The sequence below is a fragment of the Hippopotamus amphibius genome, chromosome 11 (genome assembly GCF_030028045.1).
Source record: "Hippopotamus amphibius kiboko isolate mHipAmp2 chromosome 11, mHipAmp2.hap2, whole genome shotgun sequence".
Taxonomy (NCBI): Eukaryota; Metazoa; Chordata; class Mammalia; order Artiodactyla; family Hippopotamidae; genus Hippopotamus; species Hippopotamus amphibius.
Window position 1 is genome coordinate 34,820,221 of NC_080196.1, and position 27,341 is coordinate 34,847,561.

The 27,341-nt window shown below is 44.4% G+C and overlaps 1 protein-coding gene across 2 annotated transcripts in view; it reads right to left on the reverse strand.

Moving 5' to 3' along the window:
* The window catches only part of BICRAL (BICRA like chromatin remodeling complex associated protein), a 76,623-nt gene extending 71,316 nt beyond the window's left edge, over positions 1–5,307 (reverse strand). For both annotated transcript variants that reach the window (XM_057699052.1, XM_057699055.1), the window contains exon 1: positions 5,052–5,307. The gene's annotated coding sequence lies outside the window, so the exon portion shown is untranslated. The remainder of the gene's footprint in view (positions 1–5,051) is intronic.
* Positions 5,308–27,341: the final 22,034 nt, after the last annotated feature.

The window sequence follows — 27,341 nt, forward strand, 5'->3', positions numbered from 1 at the left end:
CCGCTGGACCACCAAGGAAATCCCTCACTGGATCTTTTAGGGCTTGATCTTAAGTCTTCTATAATCACAAATGATCTCAACCAGTTCCATGACATACTATCTCTATGTTAGTGACTCCCAAAATTTATGTTCACTCCTCTCAGCTCATCTTGAATATTCACTGCCTACTTGACTTTCCACTTGGATGTCTCACAACTATCTCAAAAACTTAAAAGGTTCCACAGAGAACTCTAGTTACCCAACCCTCCCCATCTCTCCCTCTCCTAGCCTTCTCTACAAGCAACTGGCACCACCAGCAACCAAGGCTTAGGCCAGGAATCTGAAGGCATCTTTGATTCCTCCTTCTCTCCCTCCACAGCCAACCCATGAAGCAAACACTCCTGATTCAACCTCCAAAATATGTCTGAAACCCACCATCTACTCTGTTCCACCTCCGATGCCACTGTACTCACCGAAGATACTATCAATCTTGAGCTGACCACTGCAGTAGTCCCCTAACTGCCCTTTCTGCTTCCTCTCTCGCTCCACAGAGCAGCCAGTGATATTTAAAAACATATCACTGCCCTAATTAAAGTCCTACAATAGCTTCTCATTTTCATTAAAATCTCAAAACTCCCATAAGCCCTAATACAAGAGGCCCTGCATGATCTAACACTGCATTCTCCTCCTGCTTTTCTCTCTTCTAACACCTGTGTCCTTCTGGGCCTTTCAGGTCTTTGAACTTGTTCCCAGGCCAGGAATGTCTCCCCAGCTTTTCACATGGCTAGCACAAGCTCATGTGTCAAGTCTCGGCTCAAATGTCACCTTTTCAAAAGGATACTCCTTGACTATTACTAGCCAAAATAGTCATTCCCTACAACTCACTTTTAGACCTACCAGCTTATTAACTTCTTATGTTTTTTAAATCTGTAATTATCTTGATTATTTGTGTTTACTTTTTTCCTGTTTTTCCCACTATACTATAAATTCCATGAAGGTAGAACTCTTGTCTGTCTTGAATTCCACTAAAGGCTACTTTAAAATAAAGAAGCTACTCTTTCCCTCTGAGCAGGTTTATTTTAGATTTCCCCTCCTTTCAAGCTTTATTGGATTTTAGTCAAAGAATATAACTACTCTGGCATTTACCATGAAAAACAAGGGGAGAAAAACCACATAGGACAGCCAAATACTAGAACTCCACCCACTCACTAGTCTAGACTGGACACAGACTGCACACAGGTATCTAACAGTTGCCCCTTACAAAACTTTTCAAAATGTAGGACAGAGGAATGTGGATACAAAGATAATATAATTTTGATAGCTGCATCAAAAATGAGTTTTCAACCATTCCCCCAGCAATCACTAAACATTTTAGAAGAAAATTTTAGAAGAAAGAAAAGCATAAAATAATTAAAATATGTGGTCCTTGCTCCAGAGAAGTTAATGATCTCCTCATTGACTTGGTTCTCTCTCATTTTGGTCTGGTTGGCTATGCATTACCTGCTCTGGGTGCTTCTTCCTGACCTCCTGTGTCTTTAATGCATACTTTGTTCTCAAGTCTCATGTTTAGAATAACTTCCCCATCCTACTTCCCAAAATCCAAAAAGTACCTTCCCAATTCAAAATTCAGAAGAGAACCCTTTCTTTCAAGGATTGATCTCTAGGTTTTAATTTCAGGATATTTTCTACCCTATTCCTAAGTTCCGTATCAACCCTAGATTCATTTCTACCAATATTTTTGTTGCATAGCTGTCTTGACTAAACTAGATGGTCCGGCTAGACCTAGAAGACAGTATGTTATATAACTTCTCAGCAGAATGAAATTACATACTTTTCAATATGTACTAAAATTTTAAAGTCTTGGGATACTTAAGCTTTCTTTCTGTAAGGAAATTGTTTCAACAATTTGATAAATGGCAGGGGGAAAAATACAAATAATATGAGCAGTAACACTGTGCTGAAACTCAAAATGATATGGACCTCAAGTCTCTTGTTTCAATTCAAAAGAGGGCAGCAACAGTGTATAGTGTAGTACAGTGATGTTCTGAATGTTTATCTGTCACAACGGAATCACCTGGAGAGCTTGGGAATAACACAGAGTCCTACATATTTGGATTCAAGGGATCCTGGATGAGCCAGAATTTCAAAACTGGAGGAAGTTAGAGGCATCAAGAAGTTCAAAGTCAGAAGCTTAAAACTGAGACCGCCGAACACATTAAACCGTTTGAAAAACACCCGACTGACCCTAACAAATAATGGATGTTACAAGTCTGTATTTTAAAACCTCACCCCAGTTGATTTCTGATGCTCAGATTTGGAAAGCACAGATATTTTAAAGCCAAGAACATGCCTTTTGGGATCCACTGTCAATTCTACCACTTAAAACTCTGAGACCTTGAACAATTCGAATATCTTGGCAAACATTATTAGTTCCTTCCCTGGTAAATAGATAATAAAATACCAACACTGCAGGACTGATATGATAAATGGGAATTAAAACACCAAGCACAGTTCCTGGCATACAGCAGTGTTCAACACATAGTAAGTTTTAAAGGGCCTAAAACATCCACTACAGTGTTGGTAAACACAAGCACACACCTAATGGTGCCACTATGTAACTTTTCTCCACTTAACTATTTATTTTCCATCTCGGTAGACTCCTACACAGATCAGTGCTTTACAGACCTTTTTCCTCCTTCCAATAATCTTTTCAGTAACAAATGAAAACAAAGTTAAAACCCGCACACACCTTGATATACAGCTACTACAGGACAGATAATACGAATGCTTCTAAGGAAACACTTGAAACAATGAGTGGGGGAACTGAGGAGTCTTATACTGAGTAGAAAGATGAACCAAAACAGTGCTTTTTTGTTTTTGTTTTTAGAAGGGAAAAGGAAAAATATCTCCGGGGTGTTTCAAGGCGAGTTTAATTTTTCAGATCAGAGTTAGAAGAAACTATCATAATTTACTACCATTTGGAATAGGGAATATGAAAGCCAAAAAGAAGTTTCAAATCACTGGAACCCATCACCTTCCCACAATTTGACAACTAGAGAAAAGTCTCTCCAGGGTTGTGAAAACACAATCAGCTAAAAAAACGAACACAGGGGACCTATACAGAAACACGCTATTAGAAAGTAGACAAGCACTGTCCTCAACTTTTTTTTTTCCTGCAATTTTGTAAACTGGTTTGACTCAACTATCAAAATGAAGTGGGAGAGGATGAAGGAAAAGCCTCCATGCCCTACCCCCAGCCGGGCCAGGGAAAGCAAAGCCGTCCAGGTTCAAGCCGCAGGAAGACGAATGGAAGCCCTCACCTCCAATTCTGACGGGGTCGGGGGGAGCGGGGAGGGTGTTGTTGCGGGTTCAGGGAGGGAACCCCTCGGCTGCAAGGCTCGACCCTCAGCCCACTTCCTCCCTCAAACGCAAGTGGTAAAAGGGAACAAGATGCCGCCGGCCCCAGCCCCTTCCCGCTCCGGCCTCGTCTGTTGGGTCTGGGGTCCCTGGGAAGGACCAAGCTACTCGGCCCCCGACCCACGCACAGATTTTGGCTCCCGAAGCGTAGCCCCCACGCCCCTGACCTCCCGGCGCTCGGGCGGACGAAGCGTCCACGAAGGGCGCCGCCCGCGCCGCCAGGGAAAATGGCGCCCGCGGAGCAACTGCGCCACCAGCCCTGGCGACGGGCCAGGCCCAGCGCCATCTTAGCGCCTTCCAACCACCGCCACCCCGCCCCGCACAACCCCCGCAAGAGCCTGCGTCCGGGGCGATCGGGGGGCGCGAACCGCGTCGGGCCCGCGCGCTCTCGGCCAAAAGAGTGTCACCGAGCCTCTCATCTCTTCGGACCGGCCGCGCGGGCCCCGCAGGAGGCGCCTGGCTGGGCCGAGGGTCCTCGGTGCGGCGCGAGGGCTCGTTCGGGCCCGGCCGCGGATGGTCGGCGGTGCTTCGGCCCCAGGCAGCGAGGCGACGGGCAAGGGCCAGTCACGCCGGCAGGCGCGCGCCGGGAGCCGGGCCGGCCCGGGTGCCGGGCCGGGGCGGGCGGCCGGCCGGCCCGAGCTCTCCCAGCCGCGGCCGCCCGCCCGAGCGACGGGAAGGAGGAAGCCAGGATGAAAAATAAACCCCGTCCCCACCGCCGCCTCCTTCCCCCCCGCTCCCCTCCCCATCTCGAGACGCGGGGTCCATTTTGCCGAGAAGAAAGAAAATGCGATTCACACCCAAGGGCTTCCGAGAGAGAAAAGAAACGAGGGGGGGGGGGGGGGGAACCGAGGGGAGGAGATTGGAAAAGCTTATTTTTCTTCCTCGCCCGCCGTCACTTCTGGCCCTCCCTGCCCCCTGCTCGCGGCCCCGCCGCGCCGTCCTCCCCTCGCCGAGCCCCGCTCCCTCCTTCCCGGCTCCCGGCGGCTCCGGGGTGGGGGGGGCGGAAAACACACTCGCACTCGCGCACACAACTAATTTTAAACCGGCTCAATCAATGAGTCATTAAAAGGCTTCCCTCCCCTCTCCTCCCCACCACCAACCGCCACGCCATCCCCCTTCCCAGGCTCTCCCTCTCCCCGCTCCAGAAATTTGCATCCGCGGAAAAGGAAAAAAAAAAAAAAAAAAAAGGCGCCGGGGCCCCCACCCCACCGAGGCGCCCCCAGCCCGGCCCCACCGCCCCCTGCCCGCCCGCGCCCCCGCCCGAGACACTAAACTTGGTCTTCCCGGGGCCCGGGCATCGCTGGGAAAAGCATAAACACTCGATTCCCCTTTTCTCCGTGTCCATTAAACATCCACCCACCACCACCATCACCCACCCACAAACCCACCCCCCCCCCCAAAAAAAAAAAAAAAAAAAAAAACACAGCCTTAGCCAATAGCTCTCTGGGCTGAAACCTAATATCCTGGTTTTGGCAACTCGGTGTTTAATTTGCTCCTCTTTCTTTTCTGTCTGTCTGGAGATAGATCTCCAGCCCCCCCTCCCTCGCTTTTCCCCTCCCCGAAGGAAAGAGGCAGAGGAAGGAGGTTGTGTGTGTTTTTTTTTTCTCCTTGAAATTTTTATCACAAAATTATAATACACTCAAAGGGAAACTCACCGTCATGAAAAAGCAGTGCCTTGTCAACGGGGTTTCTGCGCCATCGCACCAGGGGCGGCGGCGGCGGCGGCGGGCGCGGGGCGCGGGGCGCGGGCGCGGGAGCTCCCGGCCGAGCGGCGCCGGCCACACGCGCTCCGCTCTCTCTCTCGCTCACCCCCGCGCCGGGCGGCGGGAGCCCGCTCCCCGCGCCCGCCCGGCCTTCATGCTCTGCGCCCGGGCAAACCGCTCGCCTGCTCGTCTACCTCCAAACTTCGGTTCTCGCCTAGCAAAAATGTGGAGATTAGGATTTTTTTAATTAAAAAAAAAATTTTTTTTTTCCGAAAAATCAAGCTCCAAAGCTGATAATTCCTGTTTCCTTTGGGATTCTTTTTAACTTCAAGAAATGTGTGGTTTATTCAAGAAACGGGGTTTTGGGCTTTTTTTTCTTTTTAAAGATCTACAAGATGCGTGCTATTCTCCGCAGGCGCCCTGCACACACACAGACACACACACACACACACACACACACACGCACACTCACTCACTCACTCCAGTTTTAGCTGGGGGGGTGGGGGGCCGCCGGGGGGTGGGGGTTAAAAACAAAAAACACGATATTTGTTTAGAACTCTAATTAGAACATGTCCCAGTAAATATTTTTTTGCATATGCTAAAAAAAACCCCGAAAACATCACTTTTAACTTTAGTTGGCAAATAACTGATTCATTCCAACTTTTAATTCTACTATGCTTTCCTTTGCAACACCCTCTTTCCATTCCAAAATGCAGTGAAAGCTTATCTGTAAACTTGTATGTCAACATTAAAAACAAAGACAAAAACAAAAAACTTTAGCAGCCAAGATGAAGGTGAGGAGCTAAGTCACTCTTGAAAAATCCAATTCCTGCTGCTTTCTCTTTATCACCACATTTGTGGAATTTTCATGACGTGATTCCTCAGTCTTAAAAAGAGAGCTACCCGAACATCCAGTGAAATATAAGAGATTAAAAAAAGAGAGAGAGCTACCCAACCTTTTAACACTCTGCAGTCCAAGTATAATTACCACCCATTTTTAATCTCAGATTTCAAATTGAGACGTCTCCATAAACCATCCATCCAGAGCACTTAAATAAATGTTAATTATGACAGTGTGGATTGGGGATGGGTGCCTTTGTGGTTTAGGTTAATTACATTTACTTTTCCTGTAAATGCCCACAAAAATATAGTGGGGGTTTTGTTGTCTTTTATGTTAAATAAACATCAAAGAAAAAGATGAACTGTACAAAAATGATTCAGATTTTAAAAAAATACATATACATAAGCCCAAGAAATACTCTAAAATTATTTTAAATTAGTTTGTAATGTATATAGCAATGGGGTCCAGCTGATACACAGAAAGCTCAAACCCATACCCCCAGATATTTGTTAATTTCTAAATAAAATTATCCCTAGATTTAAGTGAAACTGGTTAGTTTCTAATATAACATCCCCTTATCATTATGGTAGCACACCTTGTTTGTCTTTATAAGGATACTGTAACTATACTATTTTATTGCACAAAATAAATATGTCAAGGTTGGCATACAATGTTGTCATATTCAAGATAGAAGATCTTTTTAAAAAACAAACCATATCTTGTTCCAGTAACTGCCACTCCGGCACTCACAATGCCTGCTTTAATAAATACAGTCAGCGATTTAGTATCACATAGTATCATCGAGGTGTTTTCTCAGAAGATGTGTGTGTGTTCACATTCAGCCAAGGTCTTCCTGGAACAGTAGTCTTTGTATAAATTAGCATATTTCTCTACACTTGACAGTTGGACCAACCAGTTCTCTAACTGGCTTGGGAAATTTTAAAACCTGTTTTAAAGTGCCTTTGGATTGGCTGGAGTTTAATTGTAATACACATTTTGAAGAATTACATTTCAAAAGAGTCCATGGATTATTCATTGCAATTAGGGCCCATCAAGCAAGTTTTACAGCTGTTGCTCCACAGCTCCAATGAAATATTAATGGATTTCAGAAAGCTGCTCTCCCAAGTAGGCCAAAACCCCTGAAAAACACAAATCTAACTTTAAAAGATCACCTAACAAAGAGGTGAACTCAGGAAGAGGATAAGGCATCGCAGGCTTTTTCACCAATGCCCAAATATAAGAGCACTAACATTTATGGAGGGCTGACCAAGTGCTGCCAGGCATTATTCTAGATACTTTATTCTTCTATTATACATTATTGCATGAACCTTCACACAAACCCATAGAATGACATTAAATTGTCCAGATTTTTTACAGATGAGGCTCCCAATGGTTTCTGTAATTTGCCTGAGGTCATCAGTCAGCCATTCCTGGGAGAACCCAGGTATGTTGACTCCTCAACTCACCCTCTCTTCAAGGCCCAAAAAGGATCCTGGGAATAAGCAGTCCTTGCTGTTTCAATATAAACCAAGTTCAGTGGTGTGGCATAGGCAGAGGGGACCACTCTCTAATTGGAGAAGACCTACTTTGAGAATGCCAGTTGTCAAAGCTAAAATATTTGGTGGGGGAGGTGGTCACAAAATACCGGGACAGCAGTGGGGAGAATCTCAGATTCATCAGGTAACACGAGAATTTAATGTGTTATCATTTAATGATAAAACAAAAACAACTTCTTAAATGTTTTTGCATGCAAATAAAAAAATGTAACATTTTAAAAAAGGGATATGCCTTTGTACATAAAATTTTAAGTTATGGATTATATAGACAGGATTTTGGTATCTGAATGAAAGATTAGGGAACTTTTAAAAGAGGAAAGCTCTTAAAATGACGACTATATGCAAAAAAGACTTTAATTGTACTGCCTACAATTTAATTGTACAATTAAATGTTCACTCCTATGGTGCTTGTCTGTGTATGTGACCTAGACAGAAAGGCAACTGGACACAGGAAAAAAAAAGAAAGATGTAATTATAATTGATATGTTCTAGCATGTGTTTGGGTCTCTAAATAAACACGTCCAATGTCCACATAACAAGTAAAAGTGGAAATGTTTCTCTTTTTTTTTGTGTTGTTCCTCCAAATGTTCCCCTTGGTTGGTTGGCCATTCTCAGAGCGGGGAGAATGCAAATGCTGGAGATTGTGGTGATATGCATGACCAGATGCGTCCAGATCACAGAAATCTGAAACATACCCGCTAAATTAGTAAGTGCTCTATATAGTTTTTGGGAAATAAAAAATTTAAAGTTGTCAGTGTGCATAAAGAAGATAGGTACTTTTATTTGTACCTCTTGAGGTACTTATACTGAGGCTTAAGTGCACTGGCTGTGTGCTGAGACTGACCTGAGTTCAAATTCCAGCTTTGTCACACATCAGATGTGTGGCACTGGGCAAGTCACTTCACCCCTCAGAGCTTTAACTTCCTCATCTTTAAAACAGGGATAATTATAGTATTCACGTCTGAGAGTTATTTTAAGGATTCAGGAACTAGTACATGTAAAATGTTTAGCATGGTGCCTGAAACATAATGAGAGGTCAGTACATTTGGTTAATATTCTATCGCCTCAGTTTAGTCATATGTCACATTGAACCATGTGAAATCTTCCCATGTAAATTCCCAAAGGCAGTCTCACATAATTCCACCTAACATATCTTTCTTATGTTCTGTCCAGTATAGGGAGCTCCTCAAAGGCTTTTTATCTTCTAAGGGCCTAGCAGAGCACTTTGTATACAGTTAGCTCACAGTCAGTACTTGTGGGATAAAAGAAAAACGGCCCAATCCACAAGATGTATAAGAATACAAGAAATCAGCATTTCTACCTAGATACCTATGTATTAAGTGAATAATACAGTAAGTCTCCCTGAACCACATAAAACCATTGATCATAGGGAGTATCACCCAATGGTTTAGAAGTTCTCTCTCTCTCTCTTCCTCTCTCATCAATTAGAGCTTTATCATTGCCACTTTTTAGCCATGTAACCTTGGCCTATTTTTTTTTTAAATTCTCTCACCTCAGTTTACTCATATGTAAAATGAAGGTGACAATATCTATATCTTGGGTCAGTAGGGGGAAGAGTTCAATGATATTAGGTATGCAAAACCCTTGCTTTAGTGCCTGGTATAGAGTAAACATTCACTATTAGTTGCCATTACTGCTGTGGTTGTTAATACTATTATTAGAAGTAATGTGGAATTGTTTTTAAAGCAATGGTAAACAAGTAAATTACTGGAGTGATTACAAATGTTTTCCATACCTTGCCTACATTATTATTTTATTTACTACATGAGTATAAACACTTTAAATCATCTTTGTAGAGACTAAGGCTATTCTAGTCCTGACATATTTCAAGCTGGTTATTTTCCTTGACAGACTTAGAAGAAAAAAAAAAATCCGAACTCCTACAAGCTTCTAGTACAAGGATAAGGAATATAGCAGAGCTGTTGTAAAAAACTGAGGCGTCGGCACTCCCACTGGCCTTGCTGTCTTACACATCCAGCCTGTTTCCCTACAGAGTATGTGAGGGGGAGGACAGTCATCAGGTTAGGAGGATGTCACACACATGGCTGGGAGGCGTCACTCACCAGCTCCCAGGCCCCTGCGGTGCCAGAACTCCCAACTTCTCTTCAACAGAGCATTCCTTCCACTCCACCATTCCCAGGAGGATGGTGGGTTATAGAGGTAGTAGAAGAGAGGTCTCATAAGCTCAGAATTTAGTGAGGAAAGTCAGCCTTCAAGATAGGATACCCATGCAAAGGGGCTTGCTCAATAAATAAATAGTGTCCTTTCTGAAAATGAAACTAAGAGGTAAGACATCTGAAGATGACTTGTAAATACAAGTCAAATACAAAGAAGTAAGTACATACCAAGGTATATCCTCAACACTGAAGGAAAAAACTGAGGGACTAGAAACACTGTATCACCTCCACAAGTATTTCGATCACATTCTTATGTGAGCATAGTAAAGTTAACAGGCAATTTTAGAGCTCCCATGAAATACCCTTCAGACCATACAATTCTCTCTTTTCTAAATCTTTTAATTACTAGTGCCATTTCCCAGGTACTCTGATACTGAACAAAGGTACAAGTACTTTTGTACCCAAAAAGGTTTAAACACCTCCCTCACTGTAAATCATACCAATCAATTAGCAGTTTGAGTATACAGATCAATCCCTTGTGATTAACTTGAGTCAACTCTAAGACAACCAGGAGGTTGTTCAGAGATGGGCAATCGGAACAAAGGACATGTACTTTCTACATATTTTAGGATCGTCTATGATTCCTTCTTATTCTCTCATCTCTCTTAACCCACGAAACCTACCTCTACAATCTCCCTCAAATGCAGCCCCTTTTCTCCACTAACTGCCTCACCTAAATTGAGGCCCTTATCTCTTGCTTGGTCTCCAGATTTTACTTCCCTCCAACCAATCTTCTATCTAAATGACTACCAAAAATCACCTTTTAAAAACCAAGAGTTGTTTGTGTCACACCTCCATGAGCACCTCACTGCTCGGGGAAGCTTATTAGAAATACAGATTCCCAAGGCCAAACTTATCACCAGAAAAATGGAGTTTCTGGGTAGAGCTTAGGCCCTGATATTTGTACTCTCAAGTGGTTTATTAGCTCCACCTGTCTTCCCAGGTGCATGTCCAGCCTTTCCTCTCCCGGTACCCTGCAGTCCAATCACAGAGAATACCTACCCCTGAACAAGAACAAACTCCTCTCCATTTGGGTATATCCTTTTCCCTCTGCCTGGAATGGCCTTCTTCTGGGGCAAGCCTACCATTCTCCAAGGCCCAGTTCAAATGCCATCCTCCTCTGGGAAGTCTTCCTCCACCCCCTATATCAGTGGCTTTCAAACATCTTTGCCTGAGACTCAATCTCAAGAAATAGATTTCACATTCCAATGCAACAGATACATAACTGAAACGGTTTCAGAAAACAATACTTAAACTTACTATGGCAGATGCAACCATCTATTTCATTCTAATATCCCATTTTAAATAATGCTGTTTGCCAACTTATACGTAATGGTTTTCATGATCCATTAAGGGAGGTGACCCTCATTTGAAAAACACTGCTTAAAGTGAATAAATGACTCCCTTCCCTAGGCATGTGATACACACTCATACTGTACTATTTATCACACACGACAGTAATGATCTGTTTACCGTCTGTCTCCGCCCTGGCCCGCACTATCCTCCCCCCAATATGCACACACCACAAGGAAGTCAGCACATCCTTGGGCAGTTACCCAGCCACTGACAAATGCAGAAATGAGAATACTGGAGAAGGAATAATTTGATTGCTTTTGCTCATGTCTAATTTTTTTTTTTCTCTTTTCCATATCTGGTTATGGTTCACAGCATAGTCTATCAGCCATTCCCATGAGTCTGGAAATCATGTTAGCTTCAACGCTTTAAGTTAACAGCAATTTAAAAAAAACAGCCATTGTATTTCAGTTCAATTTAACCAAGGTGTAAATTTTTCTTCCCCTCAAAAATGAAAACCACATACAGGCAAAACCAATCAGAAAATATTTTGTTGGGTTGCTAGCTTGCCAAGATAGTACAAATGTGGGCAAACAAATCTCTTACTTAAGATACTTAGAAGCAAATATTCAAAAACCTCAAAACCCTCCTTCCGTACCACTTCAGAAAGGAAACCTCCCCCCCCTCCTCCCGCAGGGCGGGTGCAGACATAGAGGCCTTTCTATCTGTGCTGCCTAAAACTCCATGTCTCACTAGGCTGTCCCCATCGACACAAGCACATGAAAAAAGTAGGAAAGAAAAAAGGCCCCAAAACAAAAAGAAACCAGATTAGCTAAAATGAACCGCAGTAATGAACCCAGGCAGCAAGTTCCGGTGCAGATTGTACCTGTGATGGATGCGCGGGGGAGACAGCGGCCCGCAGGGGGAGGGATCCTTTTTCTGCAGCACGTGGCTCCATCGACAGGAAGCCTGCCTGCAACACCCCCCAACTCTGCACACCGCTCATTTGCAGCATCGTCATTTGTGTGATGCTAATTTGCTCAATGTCCTCCTAAACGCACTGAGAGAGACTCAGTGGAAATATATTGTGGGCTTGGAGGAGCTAGCCCTAGGACTGGCTGGAAGGGGAGGAGGGACCAAGTGTCAGTGAAGTGCTCTGGGGGCCAGAGCATGGAGCAGGCAATCCTGTCCAAGGAGAGAAGGGAAGAAGAGTCACTTTAAAGCTAGGTTTTAAAGGATGAGTAAGACTTCTCCAAACCATGTGGGGAAGGAGAGGAGAGAGCTCCAGGTAGAGGAACTTTCTGTGAAGGAGTCATTATTAAATACGAATGGGGGGAACCTGCAGACAGCTAGATGGTGAAGGGCTTTGCTGCTCATGGCAAAGAGTCTGGATGATTCTTTAGGCTGCCACTTTCTACCCTGCAGGTCACAATGCAACAGGTTGTGAAATCCATAACATTGTGACCAGCTTTCACAAAAAATGAAATTGCCTAGAATAGAAAATATTTGAATATATTGAGAGCAGTGAGAGTGTAAACTCTTTTGTGAAATTTGTTTCCAATATAAATGTGTCTATGTATGTACTGGTTTGTGATATGAAATGTATTTCTTACTGTGGTGGTGATTTGAAATTAAAAAAACAAAAACAAAACTCCATCTGGGCAAGAAAGGGACCCATTTGAGGATGGTTAAATAAGAGGCTGCTATGAACAGATGTGAATTTCATGAGGATAAGTGTTGGTGGCTCAGGGGACACATGGTGGTGTTTTTATAAGGTGTCCCCCCACCAGGCAGTGAGCTCCTGGAAGACAGAAACTCTGTGTCACACAGCTCTCAAGCACACAAGTAGGCACTAAATAAATGTTTGTTCATTGAGTATGGTAACTAACCTTCAAGATGATTCCAAAGGACTTCCCTGGTGGTGCAGTGGTTAAGAATCCACCTGCCAATGCGGGGACATGGGTTCGATCCCTGGCCCAGGAAGATCCCACATGCTGCGGAGTAACTAAGCCCATGCACCACAATTACTGAGCCCTCACTCTAGAGCCCGTGAGCCACAACTACTGAGCCCACGTGCCACAACTACTGAAGTCCGTGCGCCTAGAGCCTGTGCTCTGCAACAAGAGAACCCACTGCAATGAGAAGCCTGCACAGTGCAATGAAGAGTAGCCCCTGTTCTCTGTAACTGGAGAAAGCCCCCACACAGCAAGGAAGACCCAACACAACCAAAAAAATAAATAAAAATTAATTTTAAAAAAAGGATTATCATTAAAAAAAAAAAAGATTCCCAAAGAGCCTCACCTCCTAGTATCCCCCACCTTTGTGTATCCCCTCCCACACTGTATCAGGGTTGGTCTGTGTGACCAACAGAATGTGGCAGAAGTGACTGCCACTTCTGAGATTAGGTTATAAAACGCTGCAGCTTCCATTTTAGGTGCTCTTTCTGGAACACTCGCTCTGGGAGAAGCCAGCTGCCGTATCCTAAGGACACCCAGCCTATGGAGACACCCACATGGCAAGGAACCGAGGTCTCCAAGAGCCAACAGCCAATGAGGAAAGGAGGCTTTCTTCCTGTCGTGGAAGCAAATCACCCCCCAGCCCACCCTTCAAATGATTACATCCCCTGGGGCAGCCTGACTACAGCCTCCTGAGAGACCCGAAGGCAGAAGCACCCAGCTAAGCTGTTCTTGGGTTCTAGACTCGCAGAACTGGGTACATAATATAATAAATGCTTATCATTTAAGCTGCTAAGTTCTGGAGTACTTTGTTATACAGCAAAAGACAATGAATACACGGAATTATTCACGAAGTCTAGACGAGCTGAACAATAACACCCGTGTACTAGAGTTATCCAGGGTTGACTATCATTTTTTTTCCTCAAAGAATTTATCACATCACAATTTTCAGCCTGACTAGATTAGGGAAAGGCCCCCCCGACCCAACCTGGACCCGTGGGATCCTCTCTTCTAGTATTAGTACTTGGGACACAAAAACTAGGTCAGCTGTGAGGAGCAGACTATAAGAAAATAAGTCTGGAAAGACTAGGGGTCAAGGCCACCATTTTGGAGCAGGTATAATGGGGCCTACGCAAGTGGATGGGAACAGAAAGGCCAACGTGTCGGGAAGAAGAAGACAGCAGATTCTCTCTGGGCACGGAGGGAGGAAAGTGGGGAAGAGAAAGTGCCTGAGATATTCTAAGCCCCAGGAGGTCTGGCTACCTTTCTACTACTTGAGTTGAAAGATTCCCCTTCCTTATAATTATTTCCCATTTTACTTGCTCATTGATGAGTGAGTTCCCTTTCTTGAAACCAAAAGATCCTCGAAGATATCTCGGGCCAGCTTCTCTCCAGTGCTGGCCAGGGGAGCAGGTCTTCCTGTTGCGGCAGGCCAAGGATCTCTCCAGAGAAGAGGAACAACTGGCCAGAGACTAAGTTGTATTATCACCACTATGCAAAAATGGCTATAGATTGAATAAAAGGTCCTTTCAGACCATCCAACTCCTTTTGCCTTAACTCCATTTTCACCAAATAATCCTTTTGATTATTAACGTACTTCAACTTAAAAAGCTGTGTCCTGGTCAGCTGACCTAATCATTCCAGTGGCTGGGTAGGTTCATGCCCATTATAAATTCACAGATTGGCTTTCGAGTACAAATCATTCTGCAGTAACCCCTATTTCATTTCCACTGCCCTGGGTCAAGCTCTGTCATCTATCCAATGACCCACTGCAGCAGCCTCCCACAGCACTCGCTCTGCTCCAATCCATCCTCTTCAACTTCTCTTCCTAAAACACAAAGAATCTGATGCCTTGCTTCCTGCTCAAAACCTCTGATGGTCCCCAGTGCCTTGGGAACGGCTGCAGGCTCCAGCCCCATCTTCCATTACACCCCTTGACACACCTCTTGACTCCTTCTTGCCATGTGGCATTACTCCAAGTTCCTCAAATGCAACTGGTGCCCACCCCGCTCTGCTCCTGTTCTTCCCATTGCTGGCATCGTTCTCCTCTGGGTACGTCCCCTGCCTGCTCACTTTCCCTTACTCCTCTCTGTGCCGCTCCTCCCGCTTCCCTTTGTACTTTCAAAGAATTTCCTTTCTCCTTTATAACACACACTGCAGTCAACTTGACTTATAATTAGTTGTCTTCTTATCTATCCCTGAGAGATAAGGTGAACTTCAAGGAGAGGAGGACTAGGCTTTGTTCATTTTTATCTTCCCCTCATCCCAGGGCTGAATAAAGCATCTTGCATCAACACTTTAAACTAACATTCATTGCATGTTTTCTGTATCCAAGAACCTGGCTGGTGTTAGAGGTAGCAGGCACTCAACAAATGGCCACTGAATCAATGACAGTCAGTTGGGGTGGCAGGAACAAGTTTCCCTTGGACCTGATGATGTTCAGGTGAGGTGCCCACCTAGCCTCTGCACGTGCAGAGCTGAGAGAGCAGTCAGACTCCTGGTAACATCCATGGTGCAACAATGAATGAATGAATCAGCCTAATTTTTTTTTTTTAATAAGAAGTGAGAAGTGGGGCTTCCCTTGTGGTGCAGTGGTTAAGAATCTGCCTGCCAATGCAGGGTACATGGGTTTGAGCCCTGGTCCAGGAAAATCCCACATGCTGTGGAGCAACTAAGCCCCTGCGCCACAACTACTGAAGCTCACGAGCCTAGAACCCGAGCTCCACAACAAGAGAAGGCACTGCAATAAGAAGCCCATGCACCACAATGAAGAGTAGCCCCCACTTTCCGCAACTACAGAAGGCCTGCGCACAGCAATGAAGACCCAACACGGCCAATAAATAAAAAATAAATAAAATAAATAAATTAAAAAAAAAAAAAGAAGTGAGGAATAGACTTCCCTGGTGGCGCAGTGGTTAAGAATCTGCCTGCCAGTGCAGGGGACATGGGTTCAATCCCTGCTCCAGGAAGATTCCACATGCCTCGGAGCAACTAAGCCCGTGTGTCACAACGATTGGGGCTGCGCTCTAGAGCCTGTGAGCCACAATTATTGAGCCCGTGTGCCGCAGCTATTGAAGCCCACGCACCTAGAATCCGTGCTCCACAACAAGAGAAGCCACCGCAAAGAGAAGCATGCTCACTGCAACTAAGGATAGGCCCCGCTGGCCACAACTAGAGAAAGCCCCCATGCAGCAATGAATACCCAATGCAGCCAATAAATAAATTAATTTAAAAAAAAGAAAAAAAGAAGTGAGGCATAATTTCTCATATCCTGATAAACTAACATGCCACTCCCCTTTCTTCTCTTTCCCCCTTTTTCTACAGACGCAGTTATGACTCACAGGCACATTACAGAATGCAAGCTTTAGGTCAACAACTACAGAGAATAGGAATGGGGGTCACCCTCCACAGTTTTAGAAGAACGGCACGTGGGTCAACCCACAAGTGACTTTACTGTTCTCTTTCAAAAGAGTCAGCATCTATATGCAAAGGAAGAAGCAGAATCTTGTCCTGATTTGTCCACTGATAATCCCTCTCCTCTCCCCAACTCTTCCTCTCCCTCCCAGAGCGGTGGGAAGGACTAGCTGTGGGAAGACCTGAGACAGACAACCCAGAATCCTAAAGATAATAGCAGAGAACTCCACACAGTCGTTCCTAAAGCAACGGATCAAGAAGTATTGGAATTAATAAGCAAAAAACAAACCAAAAAAAACATACACATGTTTTCTTTTATTTTGAAACAAAAGTGCAGATTCCCACACTCTAAATTTCTATCTTCCAGAAGCAATATACTAACTGAACATTGCCTCAAATCAATGCTTATCCCACAGGTTCTAAAAAGTCAGAAGAGTTCTGCATAGACTACTCTGACAGCCTCTAGAGCTACCTACACAGAGCACAAGGAATTGGCAACTTGTAGAACACGGGAATACCCCAGGTGGCTTTGGCTTTCTAGACAATTGCACCCTCTGTGAAGAGGCTATCTTCTGAGACTTCCTAGGTGGCGCAGTGGTTAAGAATCTGCCTGCCAATGCAGGGAACACAGGTTTAATCCCTGGTCCAGGAAGATCCCACATGCCACGGAGCAACGAAGCCCATGTACCACAACTACTGAGCCCACGTGCCACAACTACTGAAGCCTGCATGCCTAGAGCCCATGCTCTGCATCAAGAGAAGCCACCGCAATGAGGAACCCACACACCACAATGAAGAGGAGCCCCTGCATGCCACAATGAGCGGGAATGAAGACTCAACACAGCCAATCAATCAATACATTTATTTAAAAAAAAAATACATTTCCCCTTCTCTTTAAAAAAAAAAAAAAGCTATCTTTCTCAGATTACCTTCACATCTCAAGTTTTACTCAAACTTCACCTTTCACTTTGTGGTCATTCTTTATACAGAAACAAACTTTTTTTTATTACTTTAAGAGAGTTGTGCTCTTAAGACAAAGAATAGAAAAACTCATATGCTCTGTTGAAAAGCTGATGGAGGGCAGAGAGTGTGGTTCACTCATGTGCTAAATCACTGTCCCTCCCCAGTCACAGGCCTCCTACGATGTGCTCAGATTTGTGCCTCAGCAAATTTCAAGTTACGACAGATCATGGACCACCGGATCCCTCCCAGAGTGCCAGAGAGTGGAACTCACACGTGTCAGAGCCACATGTGCCTTATACTGTAGCTCCCATCACACATCCACATTCCTGAACTTTATGGGCCACTGTTTCCATCCAGATGGGCATTTTTCACTTTTCCTAAGCAAACGTTCATTACCCTGACAAATGAAGGAGAAGGTATCTGCAGCACAAATGGACTCCCACTGTGCGTATACATTGTCTTATTGCCATTACATCGTAATGACACAAAGACTTCCCTTTATCCATGTCAATGAGCATGTTTGAGAATCATAATGTGCAAGGCATCATTCACCAAACAGCTTTTTCCAAACTTTTTTGACCATAACCTATACGAAGAAATAGACTTTATCCTGCAAGTCATGTATATGTATATGTAAAATATATACGTATACTACAAACCTACTTATGGAATACAATGCACTCTGATATTTTCTAGCCTATTTCTTTTGCCATTAAAAAAAAAAAAGCAGACCTCCATCCACTAAATGGATTTCATGACCTTATTGGGTTGGAACCTATGGTTGGAAAATATATAGTATTTCACAGAAAAGTGGTGTTTCGTAGAAAGTAATGAAATCCTACCTAAAGAAGAGAACCTTTCAACTTCTAGGCAGAAAAGTTGAAGAGGAATAATGTTTTTGCTTCTTCTTTAACTTTCAACTGCCAGGACATTTTAAAACATTTGATCTCAATAAATGAGCATTGCTACAAAAACCTCCCTCAAAACTGTGTGGGTCACTATTCTCCTTACACTGAAGAAGAAAAAAAAAGGTTGAAAAGGTCTTCCTCCCACCCTCCCCCATGTGTATTAAAAATGCACATGTTTGGGAATTAAAATTTCGCTGTATCTTTTTTTTAAATCTTTTTATTCTATATCTTTTTTGTTTGTTTGTTTGTTTTGTTCTGGCGCACGGGCTTAGTTGCTCCGCTGCATGTGAGATCTTCCTGGAGCAGGGATTGAACTTATGTCCCCTGCATTGGCAGGCGGATTCCCAACCCCTGCGCCACCTAGGAAGCCCTCGCTGTATCTTTTAAAGAATCTTAAAATTGTACTACTTCAACTTATTACCCTCCTGGCAAGGGTAACCTGAAGGTTAGATGAGATACTATGAGAGAAGTGCCCCATGGCTCCTGCTATCCTTCAGGTTCTTGGATTATCTTTTCCTGGACATGCCTGAACTCTGTGTGACCTGGGGGCTCATTCACTGAACGCGCCTGCCCTGCTGGGCAACAGAGGACAGAGGATCCCACAAGGAATTCACTGGCTCTGTTGATAAGAATAAATATCATTACCACCTAGGAGTCTAGATTCTGGCCTATTTCATTTATTCCTCCAACAGACAATTACTGTGAGCTTTCCATGCCAGGCATGATCTGCCTGTGTGTGGGGATTATGGGGTATAAAAAATAGTAGACACACCACAGCCCTCATGGAGCCTGTGGTCAAGTAACAGCTTAAGAGTTTGTGAAGATACTTCACATTCCATCAATGCTACATAGCATGTTTTACACTCCCTTAACTGTAAAGTGAGGTAAGATTAGATCAATGGTTCTCCAAACTAAAGACTGCACAGATAAAAAAGCTTTCACAAAAGAAACTGGAAAAAAAAAAAGGGAAGAAAACAGAAAACGAATCTGATCTCACAACACAATGCTTTAAACTGAATGAATCGTAACTAAAAAAAAAAAATCATTACATAGCCTTATTTTTCCCTTTTACTATACAAGCCAGTTTTTGTTCTGGAATTTAAGGATCCCTCAGGGCTTGCTCAGCTCTGACTTTGTAGGATTCTTTCTTTTCTTTTGCAGCACTACTTACATGTAAATTCTGCCCAAATATCCCCCAGAACTATAGAAAGGCCAGAGACCTGTGCCTAGGAGAATCATTACAGGGTCCCTTCTGAGAAAGTCATAGTACACACAGCAAATTCTGGCTCCACCCTTGACTCTGAGCACTGGGAAGTGTAAAGGGACAAAGGTCTTGGTGACTGGAAGGCAGAAAGGAACAATTGTTGAGGACCTACTACAGGTCTTGCCTAATACTTGGTACTTTCCCACACGTTACTTTGACATACAACCATCCCAGGAGAAACACATCTATTCCTTTATCCCCACTTTTCAGTTGGAGGAAACTGAGCTCAGAGAGGTTAAGTATCATGCCCAATGTCACACAGCTAGTAATCAGAATTTAAACTCAGATCTGTCTACTTATTGCCACCATCACACCTCACTGGCAAGAAGAGACATTGGAGAAAGAACAGATGCAGAAAGACGTTAAGAGATTTATGTGCCTTTTCACACGAGAGAAATTTGAAACTATGTTCAAAAGACAATTCACACTTTTGGTGGGAATGTAAATTGGTGCCGTCACTGTGGAAAACAGTATGGAGGTGTGGCAAAAAACTAAAAATACAACTACTATATGACCCAGCAATTCTACTCCTGGGGATATATCCAAAAAAATGAAAATATTAATTTGAAAAGATACATGCACCCAAATGATGTTCATAGCAGCATTATTTAAAAATAGCCAAGATATGAAGCAACTTAAGTGTCCATCAACAGATGAATGAATAAAGAAGATGTGATACACACACACACACACACACACACACACACACACACACGCATGGGTGCAAATGCACAATGAAATACTACTCAGCCATAAAAAAGAATAAAATTTCATCATTTGCAACAACATGAATGAACTTGGAGGGTATTATGCTTAGTGAAATGTCAGACAGAGAAAGACAAATACTGTATGATATCACTTAGATATGGAATCTAAAAAATAAAACAAACTAGTGAATATAACAAAACAGAACACAGACAGAAAACAAACTCGTGGTTACTAGTGGGGAGAGGGAAAGGGGAGGGGTGAGGTGTGGAGGAGTAAGAGGTACAAACTATTGACAGTATGTATAAAATAAATAAGCTACAAGAATATGTTATATAGCACAAGGAATATAGCCAATATTTTATAATAACTATAAATGGAGCATAATCTTTAAAACTGTGAATCACTATGTTGTACACTTGAAATTTATATAATATTACACATAACTATACCTCAATTAAAAAAAAAAAAACAAGGACTTCCTAGGTGGCACAGTGGTTAAGAATCTGCCTGCCAATGCAGGGGACACGGGTTTGATCCCCACTCCAGGATGATCCCACATGCCGCAGAGCAACTACGCCTGTGTGCCACAAGTATTGAGCCCGTGTGGCACAACTACCGAAGCCCATGCACCTAAGAGTCCATGCTCTGCAACAAGAGAAGCCACCGCAATGAGGAGCCTGCGCACCACAATGAGGAGTAGCCCCCGCTCGCCGCAACTAGAGAAAGCCCGTGTGCAGCAATGAAAACCCAATGCAGCCGATAAATTAATTAATTAATTTAAAAAAAAGACAATTCAGATAGCTGACTACATGTCGCTCTATCTTAAGAGTCAGCAGCTTGGCACCTCTTTAGGCCTCTTTCCTGATTAGCACATCAAATATCCTCTTCTCTGCCCCTGGACTCCTGCCATTCTTTACCCTAGAAACGAGAATAGCAAGCCCCTTGACCCACTTCTATTCATACTCCTAGGAGAAGTCTTGCTTCTGGCCCAACTTTCCATCCATTACGCATTTATTTAACAAGCATTTATTAATGTGTATCAGCTGCTGTGCTAGGCATAGAATAAAACACATCCCTCCTTGGAGGAGTCTACAGAATAGATATTTTGTAAATACAGTCAGGATACTGACACTCACTCACCCAGAGCCAATGGAGGGGAGGATCCAGATAGGCTTCGTGGAAGAGGAGATGTGTAAAACACGTCTTGTAGGAGACAAGTGCCCTGTCACGCAGAGAAGAAAACGCACAAGATCGCAGGCAGCGGAACGAGGGAGCAAGCAGCAGGTCCCACGTGGACCCACCGATTCTCTCTCCAAACCCACCTGTCCTGGCACCAAGTCCATTACAGACCCAACTCCCCAAGCTGGAACTTTCCACAACTCTTTGCCCTCCTGTAGCCCTTGCGTCTGGTGAATACCTGAATCCTGTCTAGTCTCCTTCTAAGTCTCCCTCAGACATTTCCTCTTCTTTCTTTATCCTCACTCCCCTCACTCTAGCCCAGTACCACCATTTTTCCTTGGCTCCTGCAACAGCCTCCAGATGGACACCAGTTTACTTTTGCTCCACGTGAATCCACTCAGCACAGAGCATCTAGATTTAGCCTTTGTTAAGGTGGGAAGAAAAAAAGGTGGGTGGGAATCATCTGATCCCATCAACATCCTGCTTAAATCCTTCAGCTAGATCCCAGTTCCTTCAAGATTAAGACAAAACTTCCTAACAGGACTTACAAGACCCTTGGTTCTCTGGCCTCTGCTCATGTCCCTAACCTCACCTCTGATCTTCAGTTCCTCTAACACGGTGGCTTATGGCGCTGGTTGCCCAGCAGAACCACCTGGGGAGCTTTAAAAAATACCAATGTCATATCCCACTCGCAGACATTGTGACTGAATTACTCAGGAGAAGGCCCTGGGCATCAGAGTGTTGTAAAGCTCCCCGTGTGACGTTAACACGCAGCCATGGCTGAGAATGTTGCTCTAGTTCAACACATCCGACAGGTCTGGGGCACATGCTCCATCTGGAGCTCTCCTGGCTTGAGGCCAGGGACTTTCTGTCTGTTTTGTTCACTGCAATATTTCCAGCACCTAGAACAGTGCCTGAATGACTCTGCTTTCTCCTTTCACCTGGTTAGATTTTCATTCATTCTTTAAGATTCAGCTTCAATTTCGTAAAAGACACTCTCTCCCTTGATTCCCCTGTTCTGGGTTAGGTGACTCTGTGTGAGCTCAGCACCCAAGATTTCTCCCATTATAGTATATACATCAGATCACCTTGTAATCGTCTGCATCCTTCATGTAGCCTGTAGTTCCAAGGGAGCCCTGTCTCTGTGTTCATCAGTATAGCACCTCCATCCCCTAGCAAAGCGCCTAGCATAGAGTCAGTGCTGATTTAATAAGTGCAGCATGAATAAACAGAAGTGAAGGAGCACGAGTGTGGGAGTAACGGCAGAGTACGGTGCAGCTGGCGTAGCGCCAGTAGTAGATGAGGCTGGAGAGGCACACTGGGGGCAGGTGGTGTAGGGCCTGGTATCCACACCAAAGCGTATCAGACAATAGGGAGCCTGCAGAAGTTTTAGGTAAAGTGACATGATCAGCTTGAATTTTAGGGCAACAAGTAGCTGAGGCATGGAGGACTGGGGGAGTTCAAGGAAGTATGGGGGTTAGGGACCAGATGTGGGTCTACAGCAATAGCCCAGGGAGGAGATAAGGAGGGGGCTAAGGTCTAAAGAGAGGGAGCCAGGGACTTCCCTGGTTGTGCAGTGGATAAGAATCCACCTGCCAAGGCAGGGGACATGGGTTCAATCCCTGGTCCAGGAAGATTCCACATGCCATGGAGCAACTGCCCATGCACAACTACTGAGCCTGCGCTCTAGAGCCTGTAAGCCACAACTCTTGAGTCTGCATGCCTAGAGCCCAAGCTCTGCAACAAGGGAAGCCACTGCAATGAGAAGCCTACACAACACATTGAAGAGTGGCCCCCGCTTGCCACAACTAAAGAATGCCCACACATCAACGAAGACCCAACACAGCTAATAAAGAAATAAATGTATTTAAAAAAAAAGGGGGGGGGGGAGGGAGCCAGCTGTGAGAGAGAGAGAGAGAAAGAGAGGGAGACAATGAACAGTATTTGCAGACTGGGTGGCCCAGGGAGGAGGAATGAGGCTCTGTGGATGACTCTGATTTCCTGCTTGAAGAGTATGGATGTGGTGTCAGGAGTGTGATCAGATGGGTATCATGACCAGACAGGTGATACTAAAAGCCTGGACTTAGGAACCCAATTGCCTCAATTCAAATCTTAGCTCTACTGCTTACTAGCTCTTGGTCCTCAGGAAGTCACCTTCACCTCCTCAGTTTTTCATCTGTTCAATGGGGATAACAAGTAGTACCTGCATCACAGGGATGCTGTGAAGGATCAATGGGGTAATATGTGTAAATGCTCAGCCACTGCCTGGCACACAGTAAATGCCATAAAAGAGTTAGCAAAACTATTTATATACAGCGTGCTGGATTATCTGCAAAAAGAGTTATTGTCTGCCAACAATTCCCTCCATCCCTCTGAATGCCTGTGTTCCACCCATCAAGAGGTGGAGTCTCTTTCCCTCCTTCTTGAATCTGGGTGCCTTTATGATTTGCTTTGACCAAATGAAGTGACATTGTACCAGTTCTGGTCCAAGCCTTAAGAGGCCTGGCGGTAAATACTTTTGCCCCTTTGGAAGCCAGCCACCATGCAAAGCTGGAGTTCAATTACTGAATGCTAGGAGATCAAGCGGAGGAGATGAGGTGCAGAGACAAACAGCAGCACTAAGGCCCCAGACATATGAGGGAGGCTGTCTTGGAGACTCCAGCCCCAGCTCAGCCCACAGAATTGTGAGAAATAATAAATTATTGCTGTTTCAAGCCAGTAAGTTTGCAGAGTTGGTTTGCTACACAGCAATAAACTGAAACTTATGTAGAAGAAAAAGGACATCATTGGGACAATAAGGACTTCATTTTAAGCCATCTTAAAATATGAGATACTTTATACAGTAGAGATACGGAGACATGGAAATATCAAAAAAAGGTGTTGGAAGTTCAAGTTTGGACTCAGGAGAGAAGTGGAAGGAGGAGATAGGGATTCGAGAATCAATTAGCATAAGGACAGGACTTGGTGCCCTGGGAGAAGAAGGTGAGCTCAACAGAGGAGGTGCGAGGAACGAGAAAGGGGTACCAGGATAGAAATCTGGCCCCGTGGATACTTAAGGGGCAGGTGGAAAGACGCTTAAGAAGACAAGGAACAGTGATCAGGGATGGCCAGAGAACTGACAGAAGCAGGGAGCCACACTTTGAGAAGAAGGGGTCATCCAATGCTTAGAGCTACAAAGAGCAATGGACTTGAACGTTGGGAGGGAACGGGGATTTTCAAATAAAGTAGCAGAGGCAGAAGTCAGATGATAAGAGGCTAAGGAGGGAATGAAGTTAAGAATCTGAACACAGAAAATGTAGATGACTATTTTTAAAAGCCTATTGAACCTGGGGGCTTCCCTGGCAGTCCAGTGGTCAGGACTGTACACTTCCACTGCAGGCGGCATGGGTTCAATCCCTGGTCAGGGAACTAAGATCCCGTAGGTTGCACTGCTAAACCCACAGAAACAGAGAGCAGACTGGTGGCTGCCAGGGGTGGGGTGGGAGGTGAGGAGTTGGATGGAAATGAGTGAAGGCAGTCAAAAGGTACAAAATTCTGGTTATAAGATGAGTAAGTTCTGGAGATATACAGCATGGTGACTATAGTTAACAATACTGTAATGTATATCTGAAAGTTGCTAAGAGAGGAAATCTTAAAAGTTCTCACCACACACAGGCACACAAACACAAAGGTAACTATATGAAATTATGGATGTGTTAACTATATGGTGATCATTTCATAATATATACATATGTCAGATCATCACAATAGGTACCCTAAACTCACACAATCATATATGTCACTCATAGCTCCACAAAGCTAGGAAAAAATAAACCTAATTACCTCCCCCCCAAATTTTTTTTCAAAAAATAAATAAAATTAAAAGTCTACTGACAAAAGAAGGAAAAAAGAGCATTCTCTTGGGTGGATGAAAGATAACAGGAAAATTGTTTTAAGTTGAGGGAACTTGCTTGCTCAGAGGAGATGCCAAAGAAGAGGCATTAAAGATGACAAAGCAAGAGAGGATGGAAGTGGCTCGAGGTTCTAGGAAATGGGAGGGACACAGTTCAGGTGGAGGGCTTGGCCTTGAAGAAGAAGAGCAAGAGGCTAAGGGGTGGATCGTCATGGAGAAGTCATAAGTGAGATGGAGGCAAGGTGAGGTTCACATCTGGAGGCTTTTCTTCTCTGAGAAGAGTAGGTAAGGTCATCTGCTGACAGGCAGTGTGGGTCTTGGAAGAGTGATGTAAGTTTCTGAAGATTTTGTAGGGAACTCACCAGTGGGGACAGGAGTCAAGCCTCCAGACTCTTCTAGAGAAGCCGCCCAATGGGGATTCCTGCCTTCAGAGGGTCAGGCCCTCCGCACCAGCTTCTCTCCTCTGGCCTGACCCAAACCCGTCTCCTTTCCCTGAGTCAGTCTAGACCGCCCCCTGGAAGGTTCTCCTTCACTCTCCAAGTATCTACTGAACATCCACACCACCAGCCCCACTTCTCTGGTCAATATACTCTCCCTCTTCCCACAGGGCTCCCAAACCTTCTCCCCACCTTTGCAGACACTCCCACCCCTTTCCTCCCACACCCAGCAGAGGACCCCACTGTCTACTTTACAGAGAACACAGACAACATCAGACTCATCTGCCAACTACCAAACGTGCAGATTTACCTACAGCTGCACCCTCTCCTGCTGATACACCATTTTAAAACTGCTGTTTAATATAGGGGGTCTTGACCAACATTTAAAAATACAATAGAAAGAATGGAAATTAGCATCTGTTGTACATCCTAAGAGTATTTACTGCTTCTTAAAGCTTCTGTTTCAAATATGATGCATCTGTTACTATGAATTGAGGTCAAAAAGTTTGTGTATGTTAGGAAACTTTCACAATAAACAGTTAAAACAACACTGCCCTAGAGAAAGTTGTCCTCCCCCCCCCATCTATGGCTAATCCTTGTACCTGTGTTTTGGGTCCCATCCCCTCCAACACCCTTATGCTATGGACTTCATGTCTTCCTTCTCTGTAAAAAACAAAAACACCTCACTGGCCTCCACATACCCCCCATTTATTCCCTCTTCCTCCCTCACAGTCAAACTTCTCCAAAGAGTTATCTGGGTTCAGCATCAGCTCCATCCCACAGCATTCCTGGGACACAGGTCTCCACAAAGTCATCAGTGACCCCTGAGCCCACACATCTAGAAGGCACTTTCCAGTGTTCACTGACTCGTACATTTCTGCTTGTCCTTCCAGCCTGAGCTCAACCCCTCCCCCTCCCTCCAGAAGCCTTCACTGACCTCCCCACAAGGTCAAACCTCCCATTAGGAGCACTCACAGTTCTTCTGTCCTTCCTAACAGTTGTCAATTGTCGCTGTTACAATTTTACACGTGTTTGTAATTACTGCCCCATTAGGTCTCCTCAAGGAGGAAAGGGACCCTGCCTATCCTGATGCACCTTGGCAGCCTGAGAGCCTCCTGAGCTCAGCGCTGGGCACAGTGCTTAATAAACTGACATGAGATAAATAATCAGCACCAGCCCCAGTGCTAGGTATTAGGTGTGAAATGATGAAAAACATCCCAGAAAGTGAAGGGTGTTGTGGGGGAGGAGAAAGCCAGGGGCAGAGGTGGAAATTAGGGGCTGCTCCTGTCCTGCTTCCCAGACCAATTTGGAGGCTTTTCCAGAACAGCACCTTTCACTGTCTTGTGTCAGAAACGTCAGCAACCCAGGTAAGAAAATTTGCTTAATATTTCATACTTGACACACAGAACTCAGTGGGTCCTTTTTATCCACTACATGTTCAATATTGGCTGAAAGATAAATAGGTGACACCTCCTTCTGGCATCGAGCTACTAGAAAACAAGGCCTGGATCTGTGCATTTGCCCAGGTGTGGCTGGCATGTCCCACGTGCCCAGGGTCCTTGATAAACTCCAGAGAACACAAAAGGCCTCATTCTTTGCTATCTAACCACACCTGAAGACTGTTTTATTGTGTT